The following is a 15,540-nucleotide window of genomic DNA, read 5'->3' as shown; positions in this document are numbered from 1 at the left end:
CCTATTTAAGTTGCTTTCAACAACAACAACAACCACAACAACAAGTAACTAGTGTAGTCCTAGAGCATATTCAAAATAAAATAAACTGGAGACAGATGGTGGGGACTAATCTGAGGATGAGGTCTTTCTAGGTGTGATGTCCCTGCATTTGAACACCTTCAGATACAATGAAATGCTTTTCTAGCAAGAAAATTTGCAGCTTTATTAACATTTTATGTCATAACAAAATTTTGTATAAACAGCAGTAACTTGCCAAGATTTCCTTTTAATTTAATCAGGCCATTAATCAGCAAGGTTAGGTCATACGAGTTAATATTTATTTTCGGCTTAGATACAGTTGAATGACTCTTGCTTTAACTGGAGGCAAAATGTTAGTTCCTCGTGACACTAAACAGTTTCTGGTGGCATTATTTTGACAGCATCTATTTGATCTGAGAAACTTGCCTATAGATATAGTGTTTGGGCAAAATTTGCTTACCTAAAAATCTCAAGAGTAAAAATGACCATAAAGGTTAATTTTAATCATCTATTAAAAAATAAATACCAGTTTCTGAGTAATAATTCCTGGCCCCAGATTTCTCACTTCTGCCATGCACCATTCACAAGAGTGACCAGGAGCAATGCAAAGCATGGGGCAACATTCCCTATGCCTGAGAGTAGGAAAGTCTGCCTTCAAGCACACAAGGTGTCAAGAAACGACTTTGAAGAGAACTATAGAGTGAGGGGACTGAAAACACATAAAGGTTTAGTTTAGTTTCTCTTTTAACTCAAGAGCATTAAGAAGAATCCTGAAAATGATACAAGAGACCACAGAATTCGTGAGACTACGTTTTTACATTTTATGGAGAAGAGCATTGTAGGCGGGCTGTTTTTATGGAAGAAGTGACACATGAATCTTCAGTATTGATGCCCTCTGGATTTGATGAGCAGACTCAAAGAGTCACAGAGCCTCAGACATATAGCAAAAGCAGAAAAGTAGCAAAAGCAGCAAGTTCATGAAACACTACACTTCTCTCTGAAATGTGTGAGAATCAATAAAAGCAAAGCCAAACACTGAGAAGATTTCCAAATGAGTAATTTATTTCTTTTCCCCAGGACATAAAACTGCCCGAATGATACTAAAATTCAAAAAATGTGAAGACTCTTAAAGATTCAGAGAAAATACTTCTTTCGGAAATTTATTCATTAACCAAGAACAGGAAAAAATTACAAAGCTATCATGGCCTAATTTCAAAGGCTCAGGATCACTGAGCATCAAACAAACCAGTACCTACAAAATTAGAGAAATTAGTATTAAGTTGGAAATGTCCTGAGTTGAGCAGAGCGTAATACTTTACACTGTATTATCCTGAGATGAGCAGAGTGAGCACCGGGAAGTGTATGAAGAGAACATTAGTGTCAAACTGAGCTCAGAACAGGCAATGAAAACTACAAGCCCATTTCCTCCTCCTCCTCTTCCCCCTCCTCCTCCTCTCCTTCCCCCTCCTCTTCCTCCTTCCTAAATTTAAGGTACTGAGAGTTAATCCCAAGATCTTGTATATTTTAGGGCAATGCTAAACCACTGAGCTACATTGTCAAACTCAGTACTTTCAATATACATTCCTACACACATTTTGTTGATACTGAACATATCAATTACACCTGTTCAAACATTTCCCACTGAGTGGCTAAGTACATTTTCAGTTCACCTCTCCATATACACTCTCTGAGCTAAGCCATGGGCTGATTCTCAGGATGGCCACATGAGAATTATTCAGCAGATTACGGAACAAACACATGAAACTAAGACGAAGAGTGGAAGGAGCTCCAGATGTCTATAACAAAGTATTTGCAACATGACTCACCTTTCTTACAGAAAGAATAATGTGAGAGAAAAATATGCAATTAAAGTCCATTGAATATGAATTTGTACTCTAAATATATATGTGGGGATATATTCTGTCACAATGAAACTAAATCTTGAGGTCTGGTTGGAGCAACAAGCCATATCCAATGGCACCATGTTATAGTTTGAAAGGGAATGATCCCTGTATGAGCGCACATTTGAGTATTTTCAGTCATAGTTCATAGAACCGTTTAGCAAGGATTGGGGATGTGGCCTTGTTGGAGGTGGTGTGTCACGGGAGGCAGGCTTTGAGGCTTCAAAAACCCACACCAGGCCTAGCGCCTCTCATTCTGCTTCCTACTTGCCAATAAGGATATGAGCTCTCAACTACTGTTCCAACATTATGCTTTCTGCCCTGTTCCCTCCCATAATGAAAGTGGACTCAAACCCTCACGGAACTGTGAACTCTAAATTAAAATCTTTCGCCCATGATGCTCATCGCAATGGATGTGAACTCACTTCTATATAGGTCCAATTAAAGCTCTTTTAAGATAAACCATAACACAGATGGGTCAAGTGATGAAATAAGCAGCAAGCAAGGAGCTGACAAAGGTGAAGTTATCTGAGGTTGCCTCCATGTCTTCCACAGGAAGATGGTGCGTAAGAATGAACTGGGTTCCAGGTGTCCTGGTTAGGCTACATTTAAAAGAATAACTGTAGGCATTTTCCACGTAGTAGTGGGATGTGTCCAGTTAAAATCTACAAGCAAGCTACAAGTGTAAGCAAATAGATTTTACAAATGTTAGTTACAAAGGTGGAAAGTAGATTTTAATTTTATCCCTGAGAGAAAAACAAAGAGACAAATTGCTTGAGATTGATGAAAAATGATGATAAATATGAGAAGTCAAATAATGTTTAAGAGAAGTGTCAGAAAGATACATAAAAAAGAACACAGAAATAGAATTCTAGGGCTGGGAAGATGACACAGTCAGTATTTGTCTTGTAAGGACATGAGACTCAGTGCCAGCACCCATGTAAGAGGCTGAGTGTGGAAGAACATAATGTTAATCCCAGTGCTGGAGATGTAGACTTGCAGAGGGCCACTGGAGTTCACTGGCCAGCCAGTATAGCCTAATTGGTAAGCTCTGGTCCACTGCAAAACTGTCTCTAAGGAGAAACAGATTCTGAGGAAGATACTCAGTCCCGTGGCTTACATACGTACTTGCAAGACATTATCATTCTCACACATGCACAAATATATATAAATGTATATATAGATATATAGATATGTAACATGAATAAAATAATAATTGTAAAAGTAATATTTTAAATTACCTTCAGCTGAAATAAAAATACTAGAGCCAACAACTTTATTCATAAGGAGAAGTTTATTTATCAAGAATTACTGAATTAAGAAGTGTCATTGGTTCAGGAGTTATGCATCCAAAAATGAGTAAGAAGTAAATACGTAAAACATCCGATAATCACCAAGAAGTAAATACACAAAACTAGTGAAAATAGAGAACCTGAGGCCTGACAAGATAAAGCTGTATACCAAGTCACTAGCCACATAGCCTGCTGATAAATGTATTGGATCTGTGAGACCCCACCGAAGAAGGAGAGAACTGACTCCTACAAGTTACACACACACACACACACACACACACACACACACACAGAGAGAGAGAGAGAATGAGAGAGAGAGAATGAGAGAGAGAGAAGCAGACAGAGACAGAGACACAGACAGAGAGACACACACATGCACACATGCATGCCTGTACATGTGAACACATACACACATCCTAATGTAACCAAAAATTGTAATATAGAAATCCTGGCTTAAAATTTTCTGATAGTAAAAGACATTGTCAGCTAACTATATAGTTGTTTAAAAATCTGATGTTAAAAAAGCTTAGTTTATAAAGAAAAACAATAGAAACATATTTTAAACTATAGTTTTTGTTATTCTTCATACTAAAATTATGGACAAGAAGCAAAAGTCAAATGTACTTATGTGGACCCATAATCACATGTATGTAGCTTAGGGGTAGAAACAGGAAGGTCAGAAGGCTAATGTTCACCTTAACTACATAGCAGTTTGAGGCTAGCCTATACTGGAAGCTACATTCCAGACTTCCCAGAGCTCTTGGTGGCCACTGTTTAGTTTTTGGTAGTATCTTCCTAGAAATAAGGCAGCAGAGTATGCAGCTCATCCTTCATGTCATTATAGCAATTCTTGCAAGATTAGTTTATTGGCCAGTTGACTGCAAGCTGGTGAATTAAAGGCTTTGAATAAATCATGTACCCATTCATTGAGTCACCCTGTGGTGTGAAAAATAACACCGCTACTCTGGAGGTTCACTGATTTTCCCTGACCTTTGTTTCAGCTTGTTCTAGCCCTCAAGGTTATCTGTGGATTAAGGATTCCATTCTCCCAAAGCTTTCCTAGGCATAAGCATAACCCTCATGTCCTTGCTGTGACTTCTGACTTCTTATGGCAGGACATTTCTTGGTGACCTAGGACATTTTATTTTGCAGATTTTCTGTCTGGAAAGAGGGTTAAGAAGGACAAGAAAGTCACTCCTTGCTATTACTCAGATGTTTCTAGAATGAATGATTCTTGGACTAGTTAAGTTCTGGAGTTGTAAAAGAGGAAACTCAATTGGCTGAGAAATACTTAAAGAAATGTTCAATAACCTTAACCACCCAGGAAATGCAAACCAAAGCTACTTTTAATTTTGATCTTACACTTGTCAGAATGGCTAAGATCAATAAAACAAGTGACAGTTTATGCTAGAGAGGATGTGGGTTAAGAGAACTCACTCACCTCCTGCTGGTGGTTGTATGCAAAGTATGAATGTTAGTATGATGTTTCCTTAGGAACATGGGAATCAATCTACCGCAAGATCTAAGTATAATGCTCTTGGGCATATACCAAAAGATACTTCATCCTACCCCAGAAACTCTTATTCAATTATATTCATTGCTTCTCAGTTCACAATACCCAGAAATTTTAAACAATCTACATGTCCCTCAAAAAAATGAATTTATAAAAACATGGTATATTTACACAATGGGGTATTACTCACCTGATTTTTAAACGAAATAATGAAATCTGCATATAAATGAATGGAACTAGAAAAAGAAATCATTCCAAGTCAGGTATACTAGGCCCAGAAAAACAAATATGACATATGTTTGCATATATGTAGATATTAGCTTTTAAGTCAGTGTAATAAAGCCACAACCCATATAACCATAGAAGTTAGGAATGGAATAAGGAACTAAATGGGAAAGAGATCTTTCTAGCAAAGGAAAATAGAGTAGTAATGGAAGAACCAAGGGTGATAAACAGGAGGATCAAGTGGGGAGGGGAGAGAAGTGAGGGACAAGGGAGAAAATATGGGGTAGAGAGCTGAAATTAGGGGTCATTTGAAAAGTTACAAGGAAAATTAATACAATAGAAAATTCTTAATATATGTACATATAGGAAGTCATATCTAAATGAAGTCACCAAGTAGTGGGGAGACAGAGTCCCAACTGACTATCACTTGTCATTAAATGATGCTTCCAGTACCAGAATTAGGTTATATTTAATTGAATTGTTGGCCAAAGTGTATACCATGGGAATCCCCAAACAGTGCAGGTAGTTACAATGGCTATAGCTTGCTCTCCTTAAATTCACACGAAAGGCCTCATTGCTAAGACAACACTTGCACAACTCATGAAACATAAGCCAAGCTTTTGCCTACATAGAGCCCTCCCCCCTACCATCTAGCATCTCTCAAACAAGAAGGGACCCTGCATGATATCAACAGAGAAATGCAAAGACCAACCCAGACTCAAATTCTCTGGTGGACAATGATGTCCTGCCTGCAAAATATGGTAGTTCAATGGTAACCCAGTTTATGTGGAAGTAATAAACCAACATATGCTTTTACTTAATGCCTTCCTAATGAGATGGAAATTATACCAGACAGTTCTTAGGTGACCAGGAACATGAGACTAGATAGCCTCAAAAGCCAAGGACTACTGTTCTTTAAAAATAGCAATAAAAGCACTCCTAATGACACTCTGCTCTTCTCATAGATCAGTGACTTGCTCATTCCTCATGAGAGAAGCTTCCTTCTGCAGAAGATGGAAACAAATGCAGAGGTCCACAAATGCAGTATGCAGAGCGTGAGAGACCTTGGAACACTCATCTTCAAATGGGATGTCAAAGCCAGAGGGGATAAAGGACAACAGGTAATCAAGGCCCTCTAAATCAAAAGAAAAAAGCATGCACAAACTCACAGAGACTGAGGCATCATACACAGGTCCTGCACTGCACAGCTCTACACCATGTTCTCTGTACACATAGTATGGCTTCCAGTTCGTGAACCAGTGGGTCTCTAACTCTTGTGCCTTCCCTTGGGCTCTTCTCCTTCTGTTTGTTTTCTCCAAGTTGATGTGTTAATTTTTTAGTTTATTATTATTATTGTCTTATTTTATTACTTTGTCTCATTTTTGTCACTATCCTTTAGAAGTCTGTTTATTTTCTGAGAGAGAAGTGAGTGGATTCTGATGAGAGGGAAGTGGGGAGGGTCTGAGGAGAGTAGACGGAGAGGAAACCATAACCAGGATCTATTATGTGGGGAAAAACATCTATTTTCAACAAAATGAAAAAAAAAAGGTGTGTAGAAAAAAGTGTGGAGTTGCAAAAGATTGATTTCCCACTCAGTCTGCCTCTGTGGAGCAATATATTTTATATGTCCTCATTTTACATATCTGAAATGTGGGGGGATCTTTTTATTAGTAGTTTTTGGTTGAAATTTATTTTTGGCGCAGAATTCATAGAAAGTTTAGACTACCTTGGCTTCATGTCTGACATAGTTGAGGAATGTTTGCCTTTGGCTGCTTTGGCATTATGGCTTCAGAAACAAAGCCTGGCAGATGTGAGTGCTAATGTTTGTGCTTGCTTAGTTCTGGAATTGGAAGGTACCTTCTGAAATGAGGAGACAGAGCATCCACACGCCTCCTGATCTACCATCTTCAAACGGTCATCCTAATTACAAAACTCAGCACAATGTCAATTGGACTACTGGATCTCGGAAAGACAAGGATGTATATGATTCCAACTTTGTGCTTAATGAGCTTATGACATTCCTAGGATTTTCTACTTTCTTGCCGGAATAAAAAAAAAAAACAATAGACTTGAAAACAATATGGATTCTGAGAAAACTGGACCTACATTAAAATCTTGCTTGAGGCAAAGAGCAATAAGGAAACTTAATAATGCTCCCCTTGAGTGCCAGACTGTGCCAAGTTCTGTGCAGAGATCTCCCCATGCAACAGTCATGAAAGCTTATGAGGCAACTTATCCCCACTCTCAAACACTAGTGCAGGCTCTCACAGAAGAAGAAAAGTAACAGGTCAGCCTCTTGTCATCTTTACACCAAAAATATGTCTGACTCGAAGGCTTCATTAGTAAACAACCAGATGTAGTGACTTAGTGAAGAAAATCCTCAGGGTTTTCTTTCTGCTACGCATAAAATTTTACTTTTAAATAATTAGCAGTAACAGCTACAACAGACATGGCATCCCACCTGACACATACTATACAAAGATTTATTCGTCTTGACCATATCAAAATCTAGTGCAGAAGGAAGTTTTCTGCTCCATCAGAAAGTCATCACTCGGTGCTTCAATTTCTACAGCTGGAAGTCACCCTTCCATTTGGATTTCACTGATCTTAACTCAGTCATATGATCTCCATTCAACCAGAGACAGTTGGACCAACTGTGCTGTGTATAAATGAGGAGGGCTCATTGTATAAACACAGTCTTCCTCGTTCACACTTGCAATTCATGACACATATCAGATACTCTCTCTTCAAGTGCTAACGGCTATCAACATTTAAGTCCACTCTTCCAGAACAGATGGATCTAAAGGCTCACTCTCCAATCGAATTTCTTTCTACACTACCGTTTGAATATTAAACAAACAATTAATATATACATATACTGTGACTGAATGAAGTGTACTGTGTCCAATAATTAAATAACTCAAGGTGAACTACTTTCTGAACACATGCATGACTTAATTTTTAGAACGTTGATTTTTCAGAGATATCTTTCTTAATGGGCAATGGGGCTATGTGAAATATTTTTCTCATAGCTTTATTCTCATGCATTAATTTTAAGACTTGACAACAGTAATATTTAAAGTACGTTATTGCCCCCAGTGCTAAGTCTGTTCACATAAAGGTGACAAATCTTACTAAGGACAGAAGTAAAAACAGATTTTTTTCAGATAATATAAAGTAGAATAGCATTGTTTTATAAGAGCATGTCAAAACAATCTTTTCAATAATCTGCTGGAGGTTCTGGATGTTGGCAGCATCTATCTGCCACAGACGACAGAGTGGGATTCCACTGCTCTAGGCAGGCGTCCCATCCATGTGCTTGCAAATTGAACTCTTGGTTTTATACTTTTACCAAATAAAAAAGTTACTCTATTTTATTTTGTAAAATAACGAAATGATATACTTATCTAGCAGCCTTCAGACTACGGTCTCCAGCACTAGGTTAATGCCAGAGTAGGCAATTTACACAGGGGCAAGTACTGTGGGGCATTACACAGACGGCCATTTATTCTCAATTCATAAATCAGCACATAAGGGTAGATGTTATGTCTAACAGGATGCTGTAAGCTCCATTTCTGTTCCCAGGCAGTGGGCCCAGAAGAAAATGCAGTGTCATGGAATTGTTTAAGCCACTAATCCCACTGATTTTATTTATAGAGATGCATACCGTGTCTCACAATGAGCATTGGCCATGCAGCAGAAAAGGTATCTCAAAGCTGGACACCCTGTGTACTTTCAGAACTACAGTGATGGCAGCCAACAGTGCCCTGCTAAAGGTCATGGCCGACTAAGAGCACCATTAGCCTGCTAATACACACCTGCACACTGGGGCAAACCTGCATTCCAGCAGCTCAGGGCTACTATAAAGGGGGCATTAATAGGGCAGGCTCTGCACATGGTTAACTTCCTAAAACATAGAAGCTAGGGCATTGCCATGGGCATCTGTGTTGTCTGCGGTTGGGGGAGGGTAGGAAGGAAATAGGCAGACGCTGTGGGCCAGCCTCTCCAGACTGAACACCAGGAAGCTTCAAGCTCTCTCCTAAGGGAACAAGGCAGAGAGCAATCAAGGAAGGCACCGAACACTGAAAAGCAATTCTGTAGGTGTTTAAGGGTTTCTAAATATAACCTACCTCTAAAGAAAGATGTGGAATCCTCTCAGTGTGTAAAATTTATTTTAAAAAATCATGAATTTGCCATATTTTAAAAATAATATTTACATTTTAAGACAAGAATATCTGCATCGCATACATTTTAAAAAGTGGTTGTATTCCTTTGTTTTTAAGCTTGCAATTAGCCTCCTGTTTAATTTGGGGGAAAGATGTGGCGTGATCTGACTAAGGCTTCACACCAACTTGCCAGTGGAGATTGATATATATATAACCTGGCCGTTACAACAGATCCTTTCCTTCTTAGCATTGCATTGACATGCAGGGCCCTGGGTTATTGCTGAGCTAAATTCTCAAGTCCAATTAAGAAACACCAATTTAGAGAAATTAACCATTACTCATTAAGCATACGATTGTCAGGTGATAGCAATCGTGTAGTTGATAGAACACGTGACCACAAAACCAACTTACAAAAGAAACATCCTCGTAACTCACATGCCATCGTCAAGAAAACCAGTAAGGTGAGCAGCTGCTATGTCTAGGATTCTAACAAGTGCACCCGAAATGGTGGCTCTGAATGGCTCCGAGGTGTAACTTCTAGCTCCCACTGGAGTGAGGTTACATTCCCACCTTCTGGTATCATCCATTTCGCTCTTTCAATAGTGCAAAGACGGCTCAGTGCACGTTCCTCTCATCTTTCCACTCATTCATCATTTTCAGCAACTGATGAATTACTTTCCATAGCCAATTCATCAGTCTTCCGAGTAAATGCAAAGGGTTTTTTCCCTTATCGATGCACCATCGCCATCTAGTGGTAACTGTGTGTAACTGTGTGGTAACATCGGGATATTCTCTAAAATGAGTTACCTGTTTCCCCCCAAGTCTTCAGACTGAATCCCACTGAGGAACTTATACGAAGTACAATCCTACAGAACCAATTTAGTGTAAGAAATACATGACAATTATTATCTGTGTGAATTATAATATCTTGACTTGATAAAGACTCAGGGAACTGTTTTATGAAAAAATTGAATGTGGTATAAAACCTATATAAGTGTATAAAATTAATAGACAAGGTATTGCGGGGAAGCTTGGCTGTGTGTGTGTGTGTGTGTGTGTGTGTGTGTGTGTGTGTGTGTGTGTGTGTGTGCACGCGCAAGAATAAGGACCTGAGTTCAGATCTTTAGACTCCAGGGAAAAGCAGGGGGCATTGCCATGGGTTTTATCTAGAGTTGGGGAGGGGAGGGCAAAATATGCAGATCCGAGGAGCCAGCCTCTCCAGGCAAAACACTGGGAAGGAAGCTTCAAGTTCAGTGTTAAGGGAACAGGTGGAAAGCAGAGAGTACTAAAGGAAGGCACCCAACATTTTCCTCTGGCTTCCCATGCAAACGACTGTATACACCTGCACGCAGAAGCGTGTAACATACAAGGGCAAGCCTCTCCTCCCCACCACACACACATCGCCCACAAAAAAGAAAATTTCATAACTAAAAAATTTCACTTTTCTTTCAGTACTTATGCTATAAAATTCAAGAAATACAATTATTTAGTAAATAGTCATTACAGAAAAAACATGTGTCAACATTTATTGATGAATAAACGGTACCTGGATTTCACTATACCTTTAAATCTTGAAAAACTAAACAAGCAGCTGATTGCTTCTGTTTCAACTTGAAGTACTGTCGATTATTTTATCCATTTGACTATATGCTGCTCACTTCAACCTAACTGCTACAGTCACTCAGTCTTTGGGTTCACAGCATCCGATGTTTAGGTCATTATTTCTGACTGTTTCAAAACCCATTTCTGTTATCATTTCAACACAAAGCTTGGGAGATTTGTGCAAACATATGTTGTTTGGGAGGCTGACGTGCTTGGGACTATGTAATCATTTCAAGTGTGTTTCAATATCTATGATCTAGTAACATATGAAGATCTTTATTCTCCCTGCCTTTCAAGCATATGACTTCTCACTGTACACTGTAATTTTATAAACGTGGACCTGGATTCCATTGCCTAGCCTAGGATCTGGATCCTGTTCACTCTAGAAGTGAGCTCCCTGACAGGTTACTCAATATCGCGTTACCAATTCTAAACACATGTACCCTTGAATATAACACACATACAGACACACACACACACACGAAACAATAATAATGAAAGAATAAGAGTCCATGGATTTGAGAGGGAGCGAGAGGGCACAGGGGGAGTTGGAGGCAGAGCAGGGATGGATATGATATATAGCATTCATGTATGAAGTTCCCAAATAGTAAAAATTTTAGATAAAAAATCATGAATGACCTAAAGTTCTCTGTATGCCCAATTAATGAAGTAGAAAGAAGGCCAATCTACTATACTATTTGAGTATATTTAATATGTTATTAATTCCTCTATCTTGGTGTAATTTTGATTACTTTGCAGGCTGTATCTCTCCTCAGGGTTTTAATTTCGTCATTAGTGAGTGTTCTTTTAAGGTCTTCTGTCTGCTCTATTTTTGACTATATTATCTGAATCTGAGAATTTAGGAGACCTGAATTTGTGCCTCTCCTCTTTCTAGTGCTTATGCTGTGATATGTTACACTGTTTATGTATTTGAGACTTTTACTGTCAATTTTGGAGCAGGTAACAAAAATGAACTTTGGATAGTCAGATGAACACCTGTCATGGGATTGTCTTCCAAAATTTGTTTTAAAATTTACTTTTTATTTGTATGTATGTTTATGTTTGTGTCTGTGTCTTTGTGCACCATGCGTGTGGGTAGCTGTGGAGGCTGGAGGAGGCTATCAGTTCTCCTAAAGATGGAGTTACAGGCAGTTATGGGTCACTTGACAAGGGTACTGGAAACCAAACTTGGGGCCTCTGGGAAACCAGTAAGCACTCTTAACTGCTGACCCATCTTTCCAGGACAGCTTCTGAAAATGTTTGAGTTAAATCAGTGTGCCAGAACAAAAGTAGCTCCCACTACTTACTGTTCCTAGTGTGAAAAAAACTCTACTGTAAGATCCTTTTTCTGAAGACATCACAAACTTAATAGAATTTGGTTCTCATGTTGGTATTGACTAGGAAGCTTCCTCCTTGTTGGCAATTATGAAGACAGTTGGAGAGAAAATCTTCAACAGGATTGCCTAGCTGTGAAAGTTGTGGACTACAATAATGACGAGTGTGGCAAGATATATACCCACAGATGCAACAGTGGTACGAGTGTTGTGGAATAACCAACTGTTCTCTGATTGGATTCAAGGTTCACTCCAGAAGAATCTGTCCATGCTTAGTATTGTTAATCTGGTCAAGAACACATGGTTGGAAACTCATAGGTCTAAGGGGTAGGTAATACTGCTACTAATTCTGCAAAGTGGACAGCATATCAAAGTACTCTGAAATTTTTATCTTTATACCATAAAATATTATATCTTTATAATCTCATTAGATAAATTTCCTTTGCTTGGTGTTTAACACAGAAACTCATGATTGATCAAAATACAGATAAGTGTTAGTGGAATGTTCAGTCACAAACAAGACAGCTTCATCAGCCAAGACTCAGGCACCATCATGGAAAACAGAATAAGATTATTATAAGATCCAGAAGTCATGAGAACCAGAGTGAAATATTGTCTTCTTGGTGTGACAGGACAGCTGCATTTATGCATTCACAGCTGCATAAGACCTGAACACGTTCAATCTAGTCAACATTCTAGCACAGAAGAAAGAAGGGATCGTACATCTCCATCCCTAATTGAGAATATATTGACAGTTGGTGGCTTCTTTACAAGAGTCAGTTTTCTTTAAAGTGTGTTCCCTGGTAGAGGGATTACTTGCCAGTGAACTGGCGAGTCACCACTTTTGTGACTCTATGGACAGGGCAAACTGCATTCTGGGTTAATATTTAAAAGCACAACAGGAAGCTGAAATTGGACAGGGAGGAAGAGATGTATCCAGGAGAAGATTTAGAGAAGAATGGTCCATCCTATAAATATAATGATTGTTAAAGTAGCTCTGAAGTCGGTAAGCATTTATCCAGCTGAAAGTTATAGAAGCCAATTAAAAGAGAGCAACACGAATTGCTAAGAAAATTTACAGGTACATCTTTATAGAGATAGAACAGGATGGATGCCAATGCTAAGATAGCCTATCTTAACCCGAGGCCTTGTCTACAGCAGTGAACGCAGTGAATGAGTTAACACTGAGAATGCAATGAGTGCATTCCTTACCTGACTGACTCTCTCTCTCTCTCTCTCTCTATATATATATATATATATATATATATATATAGAGAGAGAGAGAGATAGTATGCTCAAATACAGGAAAATAGTATGCTCAACAAGAAATTGTTTTCATAGACTAAGTTAAGCAGGCAAAGTGAAAAATCAAATGTCACAAGTTTAAATTTTAGAAATCACGAACCTCTGCATCTGTTTACGTGCACGTTTTACATGCATACCGTCTCCGGTGATAATATGTATATTAAGTATGATAAGATGTTGGAGGTCTGAACTACAAAAGTTTTTAGAATTTATCTCTATCCCAAGGAAACAAAAATTGTTTTTTTTTTATTAACTTGAGTATTTCTTATATACATTTCAAGTGTTATTCCCTTTCCCGGTTTCCGGGCAAACATCCCCCTCCCCCCTCCCCTTCCTTATGGGTGTTCCCCTCCCAACCCTGAGAGCTGAGAAGAAGGTATATCCCTTTGCTTTAGGATAGAATGTTCTATAAATATCCGTTAAATCCATTTGGCTCATGACTTCTCTTAGTCTGTCGACATCACTGTTTAATTTCTGTTTCCATGATCTGTCCATTGATGAGAGTGGGGTGTTGAAATCTCCCACTATTATTGTGTGAGGTGCAATGTGTGTTTTGAGCTTTAGTAAGGTTTCTTTTACGTATGTAGGTGCCCTTGTATTTGGGGCATAGATATTTAGGATTGAGAGTTCATCTTGGTGGATTTTTCCTTTGATGAATATGAAGTGTCCTTCCTTATCTTTTTTGATGACTTTTAGTTGGAAATTGATTTTATTTGATATTAGAATGGCTACTCCAGCTTGCTTCTTCTGACCATTTGCTGGGAAAGTTGTTTTCCAGCCTTTCACTCTGAGGTAGTATCTGTCTTTGTGTCTGAGGTGTGTTTCCTGTAGGCAGCAGAATGCAGGGTCCTCGTTGCGTATCCAGTTTGTTAATCTATGTCTTTTTATTGGGGAGTTGAGGCCATTGATATTGAGAGATACTAAGGAATAGTGATTATTGCTTCCCGTTATATTCATATTTGGATGTGAGGTTATGTTTGTGTGCTTTCATTCTCTTTGTTTTGTTGCCAAGACGATTAGTTTCTTGCTTCTTCTAGGGTATAGCTTGCCTCCTTATGTTGGGCTTTACCATTTATTATCCTTTGTAGTGCTGGATTTGTAGAAAGATATTGTGTAAATTTGGTTTTGTCATGGAATATCTTGGTTTCTCCATCAATGTTAATTGAGAGTTTTGCTGGATACAGTAACCTGGGCTGGCATTTGTGTTCTCTTAGGGTCTGTATGACATCAGTCCAGGATCTTCTGGCCTTCATAGTTTCTGGCGAGAAGTCTGGTGTGATTCTGATAGGTCTTCCCTTTATATGTTACTTGACCTTTTTCCCTTACTGCTTTTAATATTCTTTCTTTATTTTGTGCGTTTGGTGTTTTGACAATTATGTGACGGGAGGTGTTTCTTTTCTGGTCCAATCTATTTGGAGTTCTGTAGGCTTCTTGTATGTATATGGGTATCTCTTTTTTAGGTTAGGGAAGTTTTCTTCTATGATTTTGTTGAAGATATTTACTGGTCCTTTGATCTGGGAGTCTTCACTCTCTTCTATACCTATTATCCTTAGGTTTGATCTTCTCATTGAGTCCTGGATTTCTTGTATGTTTTGGACCAGTTGCTTTTTCCACTTTACATTATCTTTGACAGTTGAGTCAATGATTTCTATGGAATCTTCTGCTCCTGAGATTCTCTCTTCCATCTCTTGTATTCTGTTGGTGAAGCTTGTATCTACAGCTCCTTGTCTCTTCTTTTGGTTTTCTATATCCAGGGTTGTTTCCATGTGTTCTTTCTTGATTGCTTCTATTTCCATTTTTAATTCCTTCAACTGTTTGATTGTGTTTTCCTGGAATTCTTTCAGGGATTTTTGCGATTCTTTCAGGCATTTTTGGGATTCCTCTCTGTAGGCTTCTACTTGTTCTCTAAGGGAGTTCTTCACGTCTTTCTTGAAGTCCTCCAGCATCATGATCAAAAATGATTTTGAAACTAGATCTTGCTTTTCTGGTGTGTTTGGATATTCCATGTTTGTTTTGATGGGAGAATTGGGCTCCGATGGTGCCATGTAGTCTTGGTTTCTGTTGCTTAGGTTCCTGCGCTTGCCTCTCGCCATCAGATTATCTCTAGTGTTACTTTGTTCTGCTATTTCTGACAGTGGCTAGACTGTCCTATAAGCCTGTGTGTCAGGAGTGCTGTAGACCTGT

The 15,540-nt window shown here is 38.7% G+C and overlaps 1 protein-coding gene and 1 pseudogene across 3 annotated transcripts in view; both read right to left on the bottom strand.

The window, feature by feature from the left end:
* LOC148003775 (aspartate aminotransferase, mitochondrial pseudogene) overlaps positions 1 to 9,702 on the bottom strand; it is a 30,604-nt pseudogene extending 20,902 nt beyond the window's left edge.
* Spag16 (sperm associated antigen 16) overlaps positions 1 to 15,540 on the bottom strand; it is a 906,763-nt gene that overhangs the window by 474,834 nt on the left and 416,389 nt on the right.

Source organism: Rattus norvegicus, chromosome 9 (genome assembly GCF_021556685.1).
Source record: "Rattus norvegicus strain SHRSP/BbbUtx chromosome 9, alternate assembly SHRSP_T2T, whole genome shotgun sequence".
Lineage (NCBI taxonomy): Eukaryota > Metazoa > Chordata > Mammalia > Rodentia > Muridae > Rattus > Rattus norvegicus.
Note: the sequence above shows the minus strand (reverse complement) of the source record. Positions and strands in the feature narration are given on the sequence as shown.